The sequence below is a fragment of the Rhineura floridana genome, chromosome 4 (genome assembly GCF_030035675.1).
Source record: "Rhineura floridana isolate rRhiFlo1 chromosome 4, rRhiFlo1.hap2, whole genome shotgun sequence".
In the NCBI taxonomy this organism is placed as follows: domain Eukaryota; kingdom Metazoa; phylum Chordata; class Lepidosauria; order Squamata; family Rhineuridae; genus Rhineura; species Rhineura floridana.
This window is the reverse complement of record NC_084483.1, coordinates 134201732-134221643: the sequence shown is the minus strand read 5'-3', so window position 1 is coordinate 134221643 and position 19912 is coordinate 134201732. Positions and strand designations below refer to the sequence as shown.

Below are 19912 nucleotides of genomic sequence, written 5' to 3'. Positions count from 1 at the left end.
ATTTTGAAACTTAGTATCTAAAGTTCCTGGACTAGACTAGAGTTCTTGGATGTGGGAAATGTATGTTCAAATCCCTATGCCACAACATTTTCTGGGTAGTCTGGAACATGTCATGACCTCTCAGCCTAATCTACTGCACAGAGCTGATGTGAGGAATAGTGGAAGTCTGAGCTAACTCTTAGAAAAGTGTGATACAAAAATAATTAAGAAATAAACATAGTATATTAGATGGGGAGGTGTGAGGTGTGTGTATATGGGGGAGAGAGAGAGAGGGAGGGAGAGAGAGTCACACTTCAGTTTCAGATTTAATTACACCCTGGAGACATGGGCATCATAAGGGACACCGGCACTTCAATAAAACATTTAAAATAATTGTTTAGATTACTTGGCTAAAATCTTTTGATTGAATAAAGTTTATCAGGCAGTAGATTTTTGAAAATAATTATTTTTAATACAACTAATGCTGTTTTGTTTTAATGTATTTTAAGATCTGTTTTTATGATGTTTTAAAGTGTTTTAGTGCTTTGTTTGCCGCCCTGGGCTCCTGCTGGGAGGAAGGGCGGGATACAAATTAAATAAATAAATAAACAAACTAACAAAAACTGCAGGTGGAAGGTACTATCTTAGAAGAGGCAACTGTCCCTTCTTTCTCACGTAGAAGATAGTGCTTATTGTGACACACATGCATCATCATTTAAACCAGCCTTCCCCAACCTTTGGGTCCCCGGATGTTGCTGGACTACAACTCCTATCAGTCCCAGCCAGCATGGCCAATGGTCAAGAATTATGGGAACTGTAGTCCAGGAACATCTGGGGACCGAAAGGTTGGGAAAGGCCGATTTAAACCCAGTGAGAATGTTCCCCCCCCCCTCTGGAATGATTGCTTACAGCCTGCTGGCTGGGACTGATGGGAGCTGTAGTCTAAAACAGCAGAAGGACACCAGGTTGGAGAACGCTGGTTTTATTCAATTACAAATTTACACAGATTTAATCGATTACAACTTGTACAATAAACTGGGTACTACATCTAATAAAAATGTGATTGTTTCACATAAAATCAGAAACCTCACAATTTCCCCTCTTTTTAAAAGAAAAGCAGTGGTAGTAAAAGATAACAGCTCATTTCAATTTTTGAAAAAAAATGGAGAAAAAGAAATGACTCTCAATGTCTTCTATGCTTATTAGTGTCACTGCTAATATTTTTATTTGATACATATATGGAAGCAGGCAAAACACTGCCAGTGACACAGAAACTACACACTCCCTGGTTGGAATGCTGCTTGGCAGACACTGAGAAACACAGAATGTGTATCTGAAGGAAAAAAGAAAGAAAAAAGAATGGCCTCTGCCTCCAGCTCGATGCATTAACCAGACTGCAATGCTGAAGCTAGCAAGTTAGCTCAGTGCTACAAGCAACTGTCGTTCTGAAAGCACTTCCAGTCTTGTTTGGTTCATAAAAAAATATTTCTGTGCTGACAGCATTTTGGGGAAGCTGAACACTACTTGCTAGTGGGGAATCTGGCATGTCATGAGAAAGCTAAAAAATTGATTTTATTGGAAGTCAAGCTTCCAATGGTATGGATTTGCCAAAGTATTCTCCCCTAGCAGTATAAACTACAAGCTACCACTGGGAGATTTCGTTGGTGATGAAAGAAAGATGATCTCTGCTTCCCGCTGTGAAGTCAGCATTCCCATCTTTCTTCTTCACATGCACCATATGTTGCTCCTGATAAGAAACAATCTTAATGGTCTCCACTGTATTTTTCTTAAAACATCTATTCTCCAGCTGCTGCTATGGGCATATATTGGGGACACTCATTTCCTTTGAATGCACATTCAAAGCAGCTTTTCAGTTGCAAAAGCCTGTCCCCGTTACGTTTTACCTTAAGATTATTTCTTCTGCAGCTTTCTATGCCCAAACTCATCTTTAGAAGATGCAGCTAATGTAGCAAATGTATGACCTGTGCCAAAGTATTAAAAATTTGGTGTACAGAATCAATCATGATGATATTACACGTACAGACATTTAAATTCACATGCCAGGTTTACTCTCCTTCTAAATGTCAACTTTCCCAAACAGTTGGCTTTGGAATGTTTGGGGAAGAGTGGTGGGATACAGACAGAGAAGGGCAAGAATACCAAGGAGTTAAACTGCTAGTAGGGTCAAATGCAAATTGTGCTGATATTTAAACCACTAAATACAGCAAGACCCGATCTATGACTTCACCATACATCATCCACATATTAAGAGATAGGATAATGTAGCAAAATATGTATAGAATTGATCTATTAACCAGGAAGTTCATTGCTGAACATCTCTATCTTCCATGAACTCATTCATCTGGTTTGCATATAATGCTAATCCATGGTTTAATGCTAAGTCTTGCTTGCATTTCCCTCCCCTCTTCCTCCATAGCTCGAAGGAGGCCTCCTGCCAAGTTAGGTTAGTTTTCAAAGAATCTTAGCTTAAAGTCACATATGAGCCAGTGGTTCTTTGCTAAACAAGTGAACTTTAAACCACAGGTTGGGAACTTGGCTGGTTTAACTACTCATTGTTTGTTTTAAACCAGGACCCCTGGTCTGCACATAATGCCAAGTCACTGAAAATGAAAGTAATATTGACAGAAGTAACTAGCAAGACAATGTTGTGAATAGGATTTTCTTTTTTTGTAACTTATTGAAGAAATTAGAATGCCTATCTTCATTTCCACGTAGATCCTTTCATTATCCATGGCCAACAAAAAGGATGCACTAACAGCATAAGAACTGGTTTGTGGTTTGGATTTAACCTTAAGAAGTCCTGTGAATATAAGCTGTTCCTTACAGAGGAGATGAGGACATTTCTAGAAGATCATCATATCAGTTATGACCTTCTATTCTACTTTGCCAAATCATACTTGTGATGGTTAGTTCAATGCCACATGTACTTCAGCTTGACAGTCGGGTTTGTTTTGTGGCGTAGTAACACAATAGATCCTTCTAGGCTCCTGAGGTGTCCTGCTATTTTCTGAGTGCATCACAGATGGGTATCAGTTTTCTGTACAGGTTTGTTTGTTTTTTGTCTCGGAGACCATATGTTGCCTCCCCTGTTACCTTACATGCTCCCTTGGCAACTACCAGTGGATGATGGCTGGACACCATCCATGAACTGTTATCATTCTTTTCCAATAACAGGCATTTCTATTATCTTGCTGCTTATGGGATTATGGAGACAACTCCCCTGAGCTTCAGCACAGTTCATGAGCATGTTTATGTCATCAAAGAGCAAGACACACTGTTTGTTTCTCGTATGTTCACTTTCTGATATGACTGAAAAACCCTTCCCTCAAAAATTTTACTGTCCTATTTTTCCATATTGTATATGGATGAGCTTCTGTTAGCATGGGTAGACTATCAGATTGGGGAATGGGAAGTTCACGTTCTGCCAATCAGCTAAAATTTATATTGGTTCTTAAAAGAATTATTTCGTATTGACACACTTGTTTGTACATGACTCCTAAGAATCAGTGAAATTAATATTATCCTGATGGGCAAACTACCAAGGACACAATCCAACTCATATTTACGCTGGGCTGAGGGGAGTTGGATGTGGTAGATCCCTGGCTGACCCGGCAGAATCCCAGCGCCACAGGCGGAAGCCCCTCACCTTGATTCAGCTGGGGGTCCATGGGGAAGCTCATCCCGGTGGAAGGAGTGCCAGGGGAAGGCCAAAAAAAGGTGCTCTGGGGGCATGTTGGAGGAGGGGTGGGGGGGGGACTTACATAACATCCAATTCCTGGTCAGAGTGCTCCTGCAGGTCCTGATCTGGGCCAGTTATGTTGAGAAAAAGGTTGGTATAAGAAAATAATAATGGACGTCAATGGGGAGTGCTTACTCACCTGTACGGGTATTCATGACAGCCGGCTTTTTCTTTTTCATTCACAAGTGGAGCTCTCAGCCAAGCTGACACTCCGCTGGCCCAGCAGCTCACAAATGGCAAATGGATGCCGCGGACCCTTCCGCTGGCTCCTCCTCCGCTGGCTCCTCCTCCGCTGGCTCCTTCTGCCGGTTTCCCCTGAGTTGGATTGCTCTGCCCCTTAGTATAGGGCTTTGGGGCATTTGTGAATTTAGGTAACAAGGGTTATGCTCATTCACACTGAAGGTAAGGAGATTTAAGCGGCTTGTGTGCAGGATTTATTTATTAATTTAAAAGAATGTTTATACCTGCCTTTTCATGGCTCAAGGTGACTTTATGGCATATTAAAAAGTGTAATACAAAATTATTTTAATAAAACCAATAAACAAGCATAACTGAGAAATACAATTACTAATATCAACAACAATTGCACTTAAAGGTGTATATCTTGATATAACTGGAGAAATGCATTCTACTGTGGATGTAAAATATTGCATGCATATACTCAACCACAGTTACCCAGAGTATTTATTTATTTAAAATATTTCTATCCCGCCCTTCTACCCTACAATAGGGCACTCAGGGCAGCTACAATAAAATCGCACACATATATAATAAAATACACAGTAAAATACACAGTAAAACATTAAAAATTACAGTAAATTAAAATGTATAAAATACGATTAAATCTTAAATCCAGGCTAGGAACATATGGACATAAGCGGTCCCTTAAGTACACTGGTCCAAGGCCATTTAGGGCTTTAAAGGTCAAAACCAGCACTTTGAATTGGGCTCGGAAACAAATTGGGAGCCAGTGGAGTAGATAAAGCACAGGGGTGATATGCTCCCTGCGCCGCACTCCAGTTAACATTCTGGCTGCTGCATTTTGGACCAACTGTAGTTTCCGAATCGTTTTCAAAGGCAGCCCCACGTAGAGTGCATTACAATAATCGAGCCTCGATGCAGCCCTAAGCACATGCTTAGGGCACCAAGGGAAGGGGGGCACCAAGGGAAGGGGGGCACCATAGTTTTTCCCCCTAGCTATCATGACCTTAACTCTCAACTCTTTCACTGCCACACTCGACTTTAGTCAAATTTTTTGTAATTCTCCATATCTGCCGTGTTCGACTTTAATCTGAATTGTTAAAAAAATGTTTTCTTTGGTATGGTGAGTGACTAAAGTTTAAAAGTTTGAAGGTGTCAGACATAGACCTAGAGTTCAGTATGTTTGACTGTCTTACCAACGTTTTTCTGCATGAATTTCAGTGTTTTCTAATCATTATAAATATGTATGATCCATATTCTTTTGTGGCTTTTTAAATTTTTGCTTCTGTATTTTCAGACCCCAAGATGAAATGAGGGGGGCACCATTGTTGGGCTGTGCTTAGGGCATCAATTGGCCTTAATCCGGCCCTGCCTCGATGTCACCAATGCATGTGTCACCGTGGCCAAGTCAGCTGCTTCCAGGAACAGACGCAACTGGTAGACCATTTTGAGATGACCAAAAGCACCCCTGGCTACCACAGCCACCTGATATTCAAGCAGCAGGGCAGGATCCAGAAGAACTCCCAGACTGCAGACCTGCAGAGAGATACCACCCCATGCACTGGAGAGTGCAACCCCATCCAGAACAGGTTGCAACCCTATCCCTGGGGCAGTTTTTCCCTTGGCCAGCAACACTTCCATCTTGTCTGGATAATTTTCAGTTTGTTTGCCCACATGCAGCCCTTCACAGCCTCCAGGCACCGGTTTAGGATGAGCAGTCCCACCTTGCCATCAGATGGAAGGGAGAGATAGAGTTGAGTGTCATCAGCATATTGATGACATTGCACTCCAAATCTCCGGATGACTTCTCCCAGTGGTTTCATATAAATGTTAAAGAGCATGGGAGACAGCATGAAACCCTGAGGTACCCCGTAGGCCTATGGCCAGAGGGTTGAGCAGAAGTCTCCCAGCACCACTTTCTGGGTCCTGTCCATTAGGTAGGAATGGAGCCACTGTAAAACAGAGTATAAGCTTTGGTCTAGTGGATCTCAAGATGCAGTGAATGCCATAGCAAATCTGTATGATCCTAACATTTATTATCCAGCAATACATACAACAGAATATGCCTCATATATTTTTCTCAGTCTACTTCCTTCTTTCAGGCCTATTTTATAGAAGAGCAAAATATGGAATTACATAGGCAGATGTTTTTCTTCATTTCCTGGTTTGGTGATAGTACCAAGCAAGGCTTAAGATTTATATATGTGTTCTCAGTTGTGTGTGTGGTGTTAAAAGCCATTTCAAAAGATGACATTCAACATTAATCATACTCAGAGTAGCTCCATTGATTTCAGTGAGTCTCCTCTGACTAAAGGATATTACCCAGCATCTCCTGGATGGGTTTGAACACAAGGCTTCTCAGCTCTCCAGCCCAACCACATGTCCTCCAACAAGCATAAGGTGGGATAACAAACAGAAGAGTAGGATTCCCAACCTTTCCTCTTTTTAAGAACCTATGTCCTTCACTACTGGGGTACAGGATATCCATCCGTCCTTTTTAATGTGAACCAATCAATAATTGTAAGAGGCTGGTTTGTGACAAGCCAATCAGGTAAGTTCACTTTCATAACAGGGCCATACTTCCACCTCTAGATCCCTGGGCAGTTAGAACCAGACAAGGACTGAATGATGTCATGCACTTGAGCTGTACTGGAAACCTAATTCTGTTTAGTAATAAACTGATTAACAGTTGAATTAGAATTTTGAAAGGGGAGACAGCCTCTTATTTCAGTTCTGACAGTCTGGTTTGCAGTCTTTGCTAGCTCCTAAAATAGAGTTTGGACTGTATAAGATGGCAGAGCTATGTCAAATGAATGCAGGACCAGTGCAGACTCTGCTTGGACTGTTTGGCTGGTTTCCTAATGTTTGTCTGGGAATGTCTTGAGAGAAAACATCCCTGCATATCTGCGGATATTTCATGCACCTCTGACTGTATGCTAAAACAGTAAATTGAGAAGATGGGAGTGCTGTGCAAATGGGCCATAAGACTTCCATGAGCCACATGTTTGTTCAAGAGTGAGTCCCACTGATTACTTTCACCATGAAAAGGAGTACTGCTGCCCATGAAACCAGGGAATTCTGCTTTTGCAAACAGGAGTCTCAGAATGTAGAATTTGCATGCCAGATATTTCAGCTAGGCTAGCACAAAACTCCAATTTTTAAGAAACTGAAACTGCAGTATTTCAGACAGCTTAAAGTATTTGAAGTTTTAAAATAGTTTTTCTTCTCCTGTGTTTATGTTTGGCACACATGGCAGAGGTGAATCAAGAAATCAGGAAGAAAACAAATCTTCTAAGGACAAAATTGAAAAGGTACAGTTGTGATGGTAGTGCCTGATATCCAGGCAGGATCTCTTTGTAGTAAGAAGAAACAGTGATGATAGCATTCTTGGTATGACTGTGATGTAACTCTGAGAGCAGTCTTGCTTTCTAGTAGCTCACAGAGCACTGTATGTAAGTCAAGTGCCTTCTTACCAAATCCCTTTACAAAAAGGATTATGCATACTGAAATCATGTTTAGATACTGACCTTCACTATGCTTTGGGCTGACATTTAAGCTAGCAATAAATGTAGCACCTCAACATAATTATTTGGTGTTCTATAAATATGAAATTTAATTAAACTAAAAATAAAAGTGCATGGTTTTTTTAAATGGTTTGCCCTTTATATCTTGTGTATCAAGTCCCTGGACAAAGGGCTATTTTAATCTATAGGAATGTGCCACAGTCTACTGACAAAAGCACTACAACTAGCTAATAGCCACTAAGCGCTGCAAGATATGATACAGTTTTCCTTGCAATAAGGAATGGAAATCATGTCAAAACCTTTAAAGGTCATGCCAGAAACCTTTAATGACTAAGTATTGGAGCCCAGCTCTTTTTCCAGGAACTGAAAAAGCATGACCCAACATTCTGTCCCACGTAGCCAGTTACAGTGGTTGTTCTTGTTGTGTTTCTATGGCATGTGGCTCTACCCACTTCCTTAAGTTGTCAGAATTGTTTCACATGTCTTAGATTGACACAAATGTGATTTTTTTAGAATGATATACAGTAATATGAAAATGAAAAACTCCCACCAAACAGGTAGAAGTTTAAAAGCTGCACTGATACGGTAGACAGACACTTTTCATACCAGATAGCCTGCTCTTCTGTAAACTGCATAAACTGCATAACTGCATAAGTTATAAGGACTAGATTATAATTAAGAAGCAGTTTCCAAGTCGATTTATACACAAAAATATTGGAATAAAGGTGCTGCAAGCCAGCCAGTAAGCCAAACGTATGCAGTAAAATGCAACATTTTAAAATTCAAAGTTAACAATAGAAAAACCCCACATACTAACATAATGCCTTCAAAATAAATTGCCAAATTAATTGAAGGTAAAATCTCACAAAACATTTATGGAACATAAGAGTATCATCTGCTAAAAAAAAGAATATTCTTTCATTTAAGGAAAGAGTTGAGGGTCTTACAAATTTAATCATGCATCAAAAACATGGTAATTGTAAGTTAAGGCTCCTGTCATAACTTCCATGCCTTGCAAGTGGTAAAGATACTAGACAATCTAACACATTGCATTTGCTTAGAGCTTAGACTCCTTGCACCAATACTTTGCCTTGGTCTTCTGTCCCCAGACCTCTTCCTCTGCAGGTTGGAACCAAGATTTAATTCAATCCCCCAATCTCTGCTACAGGAGTGGGAAGTGCAGCTTAGTCACCCTGCCATCCTATAGAGATTTGCTACAGGTTTGGATCAGCAAGCTCCAATCAAGCATCTTCTACAGCACTGGGGGAGCAGCAGAGGATCATAAGGAAGAATCGGAGGGTGGTAACAAGAACTAGGGCCTTCTCAGTGGTGGCCCCCGAACTGTGGAACAGTCTCCCCGATGAGGTGCGCTTGGCGCCGACGCTGCTGTCTTTTCGGCACCAGGTTAAAACCTTCCTCTTTTCCAGAGCTTTTAATCTAACTTAATTCAGTTTTAAAGTATGTTGTAATTGTTTTTAGATCTTTTATTCTCTGTACTTTTGCTGTATGGTATTATTGGATTTTATTGTATATATTTGTATTGCTTGTTGTTCACCGCCCAGAGAGCTATGCTAGTGGGGCGGTATAAAAATTTAATAAATAAATAAATAAAATAAGGGCCTCTCCAAGCATCCCCCTTATTGAATATTCAGCATGATTTGTGGTCCTGATGTTATCGAGGCAGTGATACACAAGCATGCTTGTGTACCTGGTTGGCCATTGTGAGAACAGGATGCTGGACTAGATGGGCCACTGGCCTGATCCAGCAGGCTCTTCTTATGTTCTTACCATTTGTGCCTGCAAAAGTTTCAGGGTGGTTGTACTGCTTCAGTTGCAATAAATACATGTCACAAGATTTTAGCAGGAAACTATGGAACTTTTCATAACACAAATGTTCCAGGGTTCTTTGTATGTTTTTTGCTGTTGTCCTGCTTTTGTTGCACTCCAGGTGGCAATAATGTGGTAACGTCGGAGAAGCATTACAGAACAACTCATAAAGTGGAATGATGTGTGGATGGTCCACTATAAATCCACCACTAATGCATTATTATTGCAACAATGACATGTTGCAGAAAGCACCTCCATTTTACCCTACCAGACTCAAGCAAAGCAATGTAATTATTCCCTTCCTAAGTTGGCTTCAGTAGGGCAATGGGGCAGATATTGCCTAAGGTGCCCTAAACCTTGTCTACAGATCATGGTTAAGGAGGAGAGGGGTTAATCCCACTCCCACATTTGGACAACATGCTAAGCCAAACCCTGGCTTAGCTGCTACACCACACTGAGCTAAAAGGACTGGGAGTAGCAAAGCAGCTGCAAACTTCTCCCTGGGAGCCAGGTCGTTCACACTTTTGTGCTAAGCCAGCCTCTCCCAACCAGTGTGCCTCCAGATGTTGTTGGACCACAACTCCCATCTTTCCTGACCATTGGCAATGCTGGCTGAGGCTGATGGGAGTTGTGGTCCAACAACATCTGGAAGCACACTGGTTGGGAAAGGCTGTGCTAAGCTATGGTTTGGCTTTGCCAGTGTTATATGTGAACATGGCCATAGGGCAATGCTACTCCTAATATTCCCTTTCCTGTCCTTTCTATAGATTTCATATCCGGGGACAGCTGTATGCTATAGATTCTCTCTGTTCCCCTAAAGGTTCCCTGGAAAGTGTCTTTCAAAAATATTAATGGTTAAAATAACTACAGGAGATCAACTTTAAATCATTATGGTTTATGCATTCATATCCTCATAATCTGTTGCACAAACCCTTATGACTGATTATCAAAATGGGCAGACTTCTCATTTCTCAGAGATTTATTGTACTGCATTGCTAGGGGCAGGGTGAGCATGGTGAGAAAGAGTCAAAACATTTCTCACCAGGCAGAAAATATTTAGACAAAACATGAATATTTAATGCCAATGAAATCACAAAATTTCCAGATGATTCCTGGAAACATCTGCTTACAGCATGGTAATAAAAAAAATCAAGTAGAATATCAAGGATTTTTACAATAGGGGTAGTCAATTATACAGAATATATTTAAGATGTTAATAATGGAGAAAACAGCAGCTATGAGCTAAATGTTATTTATATCATACATTTTGTACTCAGAAACAAAATATAATGTTGGATCAGTAATGTAGGATTCCTTCATGTATAAACTGTGGATTTTCCTTTCAAAACATACACAGTCTGGAAAAGGACTAGGAGTTCTGCCGGCATATATTTTAAAAGAACCCCCAAACAAAGGAAATTGGGTTGCCAGTTAATGTGAATGAGAAATATAGCTAACAGATATCAGCAGGCTGTTTTCCCATTTGACCCCTGAAGAAGGCCTTTAAACAATAATTGGTCAAAATGCGTTGGGCTGTTTTGAAAATAAAATCCTCATTTTTTCCGTATCTTGAAATATAATTTCCTTTGTTCTGAGGTTCATTTTTAAAATTTGTTGTACATTTTAAAAGGAAAAATTGTGATTTATATAGGTAGTCACGCTTCATAACAAACATGTTGGTTTATTTATTTCAGGGTACATTAGTATCTAACATGCCCACCTTTTGAATTTTGGGGAATTTGTTTTTTGTCTCCCCTAAAAAAGAATGTTGTGGAAACATTGCAGGAAGCAAGAATTACAGGGTCAAAAGCATAATCAAAGCAAAAAATAATAATAGAAACAATAATGTCATAGGCAAATGAATATTGTATAAATATACTGCTATAATAGGTACTCTGATGGTGCAGTTATGAAACAATGAGAAAAGGGCATATAAGGAGAAAAAATATGGATAGTCCTAGTAATGAATTACTGTACATGTAGCACCAAATTGTTCCACTGGCATTCATTCAAATTATTCTCACCAAATATGGAGGTATTCAGATGATATCACATCATCTAGAGTTGGAAAATAATTCCATTATTATTTCTAGTAATTAGATCAAAGGATTTTCTAGCTCAGTATTCGATCAGACAAGATGGCTGATATACAGGTATATTTGTTGCTGGTAATTGTAGCTGCTGTCATCTCCACCACCAGTGGACAGTTTGTGGAGTTTATGGCTAGTGTTTTGTTATGGCTGGTGTTTTTTCCTTTGCAATCTCTCTATATTTCTTTTTTTACAACCTACATTACATATAGTGGAGTTATGTTTTAGGTAAGCTAGAGGAAAATAGAATAGTAATATGAGAGATATTGAGCCTTTCAGTATAAGCAGAGCTAAAAGGATTATGGTCTGTGCAAATATACTGATATGGGACAAATGTTACATTTACACATTCACATAGAAAGTTAAAGTAACAGAGTGATATCCAGTAAAGTCATACTCAAAGTAGCCCCACTGAAACCAATTAATATAAGTAACTTATGTGCATTGACTTTAATGCATCTTCTCTATCACTAATGTTGGATATCACCCACTGAGCTTTATAGGTGCATAGCACCCATAGTAGAAAGTTTAAGTTTTCCAAGAACATGTAAAATAAATTCAAGGTGGGATATAAATGCAGTAAATTTAATCTAAATCTAACAGTCAATATCCTAAAAGAACAACAATAGGTATTGGCCCCATTATCAGAACATATATAAAATGAAATTTGAAATATATTTTCTTCTCTTCATCTATGCTGAATCTTGTCTGAGTAAGGAAAATTACGTTTTAATCAAGCCTGAATGAAAAGCTAACTTTAGGTGAGAAGATTAAAATGGTCTGCCCTGAAACTAAGTTTCAGTTTACAATGTTTAGTGCAAGTAATGAAGGAAATGCCTGGAAATTGATAGTATATTAAGAAGTCATGGGAAGTATAATTAAAGTACTTAGTTAAAGAATAGCTAACTTTCAGCACTTGATGTAAAGTTAATCAGTTGCCAATATTTCCCTTAACAAGTTTTTGCATGTTACTTCCGGGGGACCCTCTGGAAGAGATCTTGGGAGCACACAGAGAGCTGGAAGGGAGAAAAGAAAAATCAAAAGTCCAGGTGAATTTCTCTTGCACAAGCAGGTGGACATCACTGGATGTCACCCAATAATTCTTTAGTTAAAAACAATGGAAGTTTCTTTTTCTCTCCTTACCATTCATATTGTTTTATCTTGGACAAGCTAATGACACATCATCTAAATATATGAATAGTCCAATGAAGATATACTTCCTGTCATAGACTGCTTAAGGAATAAAGTCAAATAAATGTTATACAGTGGGTGCATGATCTTCAGTTACGACTATGACTGAAAAGACTTATACATCTGACCCTAAATATGTGCCTCCAAGAGCGCCATTAACTCTAATGCAAATTACATGGGTGCATGTTTTTCCCCATAGAGTTATCTCAAAGGGAGGATTTAGAATGCTGAAATCAGTGTCTCTGAATCCATCACACATTTCCAAAGAAAAATATGCAATTTCATCTGTCCTGGGTGATTCTTCCCTCTCTCTGTTTGATAATAAACTAGAAAGGAGTGTGGCACAAAACATACCAGTCTAACTTATGGAACACGTTTCAAGCCTCAGAGGACTTTTTGTGTCATTCATGGAATTGTTGCTGGGTAGGAAGAGAATGTTGAAATTCAACCTGACCAGAAATTATTGATAATATAGACTCAGCTTATAGCCTGAAGAGACTGGTGCTTCTTAGTGGACTCATACTATCAGGGCACACAAATGTTTCCCACAAGAACATTTGTGAGCCCCAAGGCTAAACGTATGACCTATAACTTCATGAGACACCATAAAATGAAATGTTGCCCTTCACAGAAGCCTTCTTTAGACGGCGTAGCTGCAAGTACAACAAGGAAGTGTTAAGTCATCTATTGGCTAAGAAAAAGGAGGCAACTTCCTCAAAGCCAGGGATGATGGACTGCTTTTGGACTTCCATGTCATGATGCTCTTTCTTGTTGAATGAGAAAGTTGTACTCATTGTGAATTCTTCTATCTAATATTGAGAAAACAGTCACTCTCTTCCGTGTTCAGCACTGAAGTCAGGTATATTAGCTGTCTTTCCCATCCATTTTCCCTTATTGTGGGTTAGGAACTATAAGCAAGGACTTCCTGGTCCTTGATCCTTTTACTATAGCCACCATTGTTTATTTTGTGCTGCCTCTATAACATTGTCATTGTTTTCTGCCTTTGGTTAAAATAACTGGGTGATATCCGGTATTATTTGGGGGTGGGGAATGTCACAGAAAGCTTGCTACATAAAGGACTTTCCAAGCACTGCTTTGTCTCCCGATATTGAACATGTCAGCCCTCCCTTTCATGTTTCTTTCCTATCACAGTACTGCAAGGCCAGGTTTCTTATGTTTTCTTCCTGTTTGAAAGTCCCTCCCCTTTGGCTGCTGATTATACCACTGTCACGTCACATTCTGTGACTGAGCCCTCCGTGGCTGAGGGATAATGTTTAGGCTTCAGCTGAGTACCTTGCTGGAAGTGATGATACTAGTTCCCATTGCAGAGAGTCAGCAACCCTGGCTCAAATTAAACTCTATACATGCATAAACAGATTCTGACCATCATGATTTTTTGCAGGTTGTTTAATTCATATATTTGCACAAACACACAGGCAAGTAGCTAGAGGGAAAGGAAAAGTGCTGGTACTGATGCAGAGCCATTTAAATAAGGTACATTCTATTTCCTATCCAGACCAACCCTGGAGCTTTAATTAGGCCTATGTGTCTGTAGAACACATAACTGAAAGTCTGTTCTGTGTTTAGACTCAAGATGCCAAGCAATACTATTACTAGCTCCATCTCCATGCCACCCTGGGTTCCTGCTGGGAGGAAGGGTGGGATATAAAACAAATAATAAATAAATAAATAAAGAGTGATGGGCAGAATCAAAAGCTACAATAGATGACGATTTTCAACTTATTTATGGAAAGGTTCACATCAGCATTCTGAACTAAATTTATTAGGCAGGTCAGAAACTGTCAGTATTTTAGTGACATGCCCTGATAAATCTCAATGGTTGTTAATGCACAATTAATCATTATTATACAATCCTGGGTTCATCTGTATCAATCCTGTGTAGATGGATTAAGCATCTATTTAAACGTTTGTGAATTACATACCAAGGTATTAAAAATAACGGAGACTGGCTTTGGTTAACTAGATGTGGTGCTTATGAAAATATTTCAGAACTTTTACCCTTACAGTTTTGCAAAGCAGTCAATACCAAAGCAAGATTACAATTTCATTGGGAAAAAAAGTGCTGAAAACATGGTCCATCAAGCCCCTCAATCTCTCTGCAATGTGCCTTGCATTCCTAACCCCAGGTTGACAAAGACCTGGCAACTTTCCATCTATGTGAGCAGCAATGTATCACAAGGCCATCGGAGTACTCCCCAAATGCATGACCACCTATCCGTCAACTTTTTACACATAAATCTATATCATACAGACCTCATTCAAAAGGTATACTGCCTATCTAACCAGTTTTCTACTTCTGGAATATTTAAAGGTTTTTCCTTTTATTAGTTTTTCCTCTTATTAATCTTTCACCGTTCAATTCCAGTCTTAAGAAATCAGGTGTTTACTTGCATCAGGACCAGGTTTAATCCTTGGCTACTAAGCTGGAAGCAAAATTTAGGTTGCTAGGTAAGATGTTGAAAACCAGGACCTCCAAGGTGGCTTTCTCTGAAATGCTACCGGTTCTATGTGCATGGCCAGTCAGCCAGGCACAACTTTGTGGTCTCAATATGTGGATGAAACACTGGTGTCACGGGAGGTGTTTGGATTTGTTACGCACAGGGGAACATTTTGGCACAAGCCGGACCTGTACAAAAGGGATGAGCTCTATTTGAATCAGAATGGAATCAGCCTGCTGGCACTTAAAATCATAAAGGTGGCAGAGCAGCTTTTAAACTGATTGAGGGGGGAATCCTGAGAGGAGCTGAGGAGGGTCCGGTTTGGAATAAACCTACACACACATAAATGGAATAAAGACCAAAAAAATGATGAAAAGGTAAATGGGTTATGCCTAGAATTAGGCATAGTGAAAGCAGGGGCACAGGGTAGCAATTCAGAAAGGCAAAATTACCACAGGCCAAACCAAAAGTGCCAAAGACACTTGAAGAGAGACACTATATACAAGTGTCTATATGCTAATGCTAGAAGCTTCTGAACCAAGATGGGAGAACTGGAGTGCTTGGTCTTAGAAGACAGCATTGATATAGGGAGCATAACAGAAACCTGGTGGAACAGAAAAAACCAGTGGGCCACAGTTATCCCTGGATATAAATTATATCAGAAGGGTGTATTGGAGGTGGTGTCGCTCTATACGTTAAAGAGGAGATGGAATCCAGAAAGCTACAAATCCCCAAAGAGGCAGACTTCTCCACAGAATCATTGTGGGTAGTGATGCTGTGCCCCAAGAGTAACTAAGTACTGGGGACATTCTGTCTTCCTCCCAATCAAAATGCTCAGGAAGATCTTGAGATGAGAAATGAAATCGAGGAAGCATCCAAACTAGAAAATGTAGTAATGTCTGTCCAACTACCCTGACATAGACTGGCTACATGTGTGTTCCAGTCATGATAAAGACGCAAAATTTCTAGACACCCTAAATGACTGTGCCCTAGAATAGTTGGTCATGGAACTAACCAGAGGGATGGTGACCCTGGACTTAATCTTAAGTGGCATCTAGGACCTGGTGCAAGATATAAATTGAACCAATTGAGAACAGTGACTATAATGCTATTAAATTAAATTAAACATACATATTAATGGCCAATTGCCAAGAAAATCCAACTTGATCACATGTGACTTCAAAAGAGCAAAATTCACAAAAGTGAGGGGATTGGTAAAAGGAAAATTGTTAAACAAATTCCAGAGGGTCAAACAGCTCCAAATTGCTTGGGTGTTGTTTAAAAAACACAATATTAGAAGTTCAACTGGAGTGTATACAGCAGATCAGGAAAGGTACCACCAGGGCCAAGAGGATACCAGTGTGGTTAAATGAGCAGAGTCAAAGAAGTCTTGTCTGAATGAGGAAAATAAAAAGGAACACAAACTCTGGCAAAATAAATGCAAGAAGACAATAAGGGATGCTAAAAAAGAATTCACATATGAAAACCAACAACAAAAATACTGAAATACATTCAAGGCAGGAGACCGTCTTGGGATGCGATTGGACCCTTGGATGATAATGGAGTCAAAGGTGTACTAAAGAAGGACAAAGAGACTGAAGAGAAGCTAAATGAATATTTTGCATCTGTCTTCACAGTGGAGGATATAGGGCAGATCCCTGAATCTGAACTAACATTTGCAGGAAGAGAGTCTGAGGAACCAAGCAGATAGAAGAACAAGCCTTGCTGAAGCAGAGCCAGCATGGCTTCTGCAAGGGAAAGTACTGTCTCACTAATCTACTAGAATTCTTTGAGAGTATCAACAAGCATATAGATAGTGGGGATCCAGTGGACATAGTGTACTCAGACTTTCAAAAAGCTTTTGACAAAGTACCTTACCAAAGACTCCTGAGCAAGATTAGCAGTCATAGAATAAGAGGAGAGGTCCTCATGTGGATCAGGAACTGGTTACGTAGCAGGAAACAGAGAGCAGGAATAAACAGTTCTCCCAGTGGAGGGTTGTAGTAAGTGGAGTCCCTCAAGGATCAATATTGGAACATGTGCTTTTTAACTTTTTCACACACAACCTAGAATTAGGGGTGAGCAGTGAGGTGGCCAAGTTTGCTTATGATACTAAATTGTTCAGGTTGTTAAAACAAAAAGAGATTGTGGAGCTCTAAAAGGACCTCTCCAAAGTGAGTGAACATGTGGTAAAATAACACTGCTGATATCATAATGCTGTTGTATAAATCTATGGTGCGGCCACATTTGAAATCCTGAGTACAGTTCTGGTCACCTCACCTCAAAAAGGATATTGTAAAGTTGGAAAAGGTTCAGAAAAGGGCAATCAGAATGATCAAGGGGATGGAGCGATTCCCTTACGAGGAAAGGTTGCAGCATTTGGGGCTTTTTAGTTTATAGAAAAGGTGAGTCAGAGGTGACATGATAGAAGTATATAAAATTATGCATGGCATTGAGAAAGTGCATATAGGAAAGTTTTTCTCCCTCTCACATAACACTAGAACTTGTGGGCATTCAATGAAGCTGAATGTTGGAAGATTCAGGAGAGACAAAAGAAATAGTTATTATTATTATTTGATTTATATCCCACCCTTCCTCCCAGCAGGAGCCCAGGGCGGCAAACAAAAGCACCAAAACAAAACATCTTCAAAAATGTCTTCTAAGATTAAAAACATTTTAAAAAAGAAAGTTTACAAACATATGAAAAAGCAATTTCAATACAGATGCAGACTGGGATAGGTCTCAACTTAAAAGGGTTGTTGAAAGAGGAAAGTCTTCAATAGGTGCCGAAAAGATAACAGAGATGGCGCCTGCCTAATATTCAAGGGGAGGGAATTCCACAGGGTAGGTGCTGCCACACTAAAGGTCCGTTTCCTATGTTGTGCATAATAGACCTCCTGATAAGATGGTATCTGCAGGAGGCCCTCACCAGCAGAGCGCAGTGATTGACTCAGTATATAAAGGATAAGACAATCTTTCAGGTATCCTGGTCTCAACCTGTATAGGGCTTTGTACACCAAAACTAGAACCTTGAACTTAGCCCGATAGCAAATGAGCAGCCAGTGCAATTCTTTCAGCAATGGGGTGACATGTTGGCGATACCCTGCCCCAGTGAGCAGTCTCACTGCCACATTTTGCACCAGCTGCAACTTCCAGACCAACCTTAAGGGCAACCCCACATAAAGTGCATTACAGTAATCCAGCCTGGAGGTTACCAGTGCATAGACAACAGCAGTCGGGCTATCCCAGTCCAGAAACGGCCGCAGCTGTCTTACCAGCCAAAGCTGGTAAAAGGCACTCCTAGCTACTGAGGTCACCTGGGCCTCTAGTGACAAAGATGAATCAAGGAGCACCCCCAGACTATGAACCTGCTCTTTCAGAGGGAGAACGACCCCATCCAAAGCAGGCAACTGACCAATTATCCGAACTCAGGAACCACCAACCCACAGTGCCTCCATCTTGCTAGGATTCAGACTGTTTATTAGTTAAATCATTATTCTAGCAGGCACTGCCATTTAGTGGGTAAGTTCTGTTGCATCCCACCTGACAGACAGGGCTAGGTACAATCTTGGTGTTACCTTTAGCTTAAAGAGCCTGCTGGACCAGGCCAGTGGCCCATCTAGTCCAGCATCCTATTCTCACAGTGGCCAACCAGATGCCCATGGGAAGCCCACAAGCAGGACCTGAGTGTAAGAACACTCTCCCCTCCTGCAGCTTCCAGCAACTGGTTTTTAGAAGCATACTGCATCTGACTGTGGTAGAACAGCACAGCCATCATGGATAGTAGCTATTGATGGCTTTATTCTGCATGAATATGTCTAATCCTCTTTTAAAGCCTTCCAAGTTGGTGGCCATCATTAATTCTTGTGGGAGTGAATTCCATAGTTTTATTTGAAGCATGCTCAAGAGTCACACAGAAACACACTCACTGTTCTGTTCTGCCAATTCCAGTGGTCTCCACCTTTCTCTTCTGAAAACAGTGGCACATGATGCTAGTCAAACCCTGCCCCTTTTTACTTTAAAACCTGGTGGGAGCAGCTTGAGTGCTTTTTAAAAAAAAAAATCAGCTTCAAAGAGATTTCACAACTGATCAGCAGATCAACCTGTTCCCCTTCCAGGTGTGGCTAATGGAAATGCTTTAATCTGGCAACCAGTGTGTTTACAACCATACGGACATTACCACTGCAGAGTTTCAGAACTGTGCAAGGGAGAAGGGTACAGGTATTCAAAAAAGAACACAACTTCACTTTAGAAGTACCAAGCCTTTTATGATGCAAGCCAAAATCTTTTTGAATGTTGACTTGGCATGTAAATAAGCTCAGGCCATTTCAAGCTGACCTTGTCCTTTTCTCTTTCCCCAAAACTTACCTTCTAGCAACAGTAGGGCTGGCACAAAGAGGAAGGCTGTTCCTTGGCCCCTAAAACTTTACCAACAGGTACTTCACAGCACAAGGTTTCCTGAGAAATGTAGTTTCTCAAAGGGGCTGGAAGCGTTTTCTGAAGCAGGTTTCCTTTCCAAGGTAAACTTGGTCAAAGGATAGTGAGAAAAGCTAGCCCCACAGAAGGCTGTGGGTAATGGAAGGCTGGCAAGGAAGCATTTGGAAGGGCCCCAAAACCTGGTAAAACCTGTTCTTCAGCAAGAAAAAAGCCACAGCTGTTTCCAGTAGTACACTGAGGGCAAAACTGAAACAGCCTATTTCTTTGTGGGGGGGTTGCAGTGTGTGTGCTGGCAATCCAGATCAGAACCCTGGCTAAAGGGCATGGAGGCTTTATTCTCCCCTCCCCCACTCGCTACAGTCCCAGTCCTGATCAGATCCCCCACAGCTGCAGTTTTCATGGGCATGTTTTTAACATCATGCGTTATTTGGCTCAAAGGGCCAC

The 19912-nt window shown here is 40.4% G+C and overlaps 1 protein-coding gene across 1 annotated transcript in view; it reads right to left on the bottom strand.

Moving 5' to 3' along the window:
* The window catches only part of DISC1 (DISC1 scaffold protein), a 289457-nt gene that overhangs the window by 21311 nt on the left and 248234 nt on the right, over positions 1-19912 (bottom strand).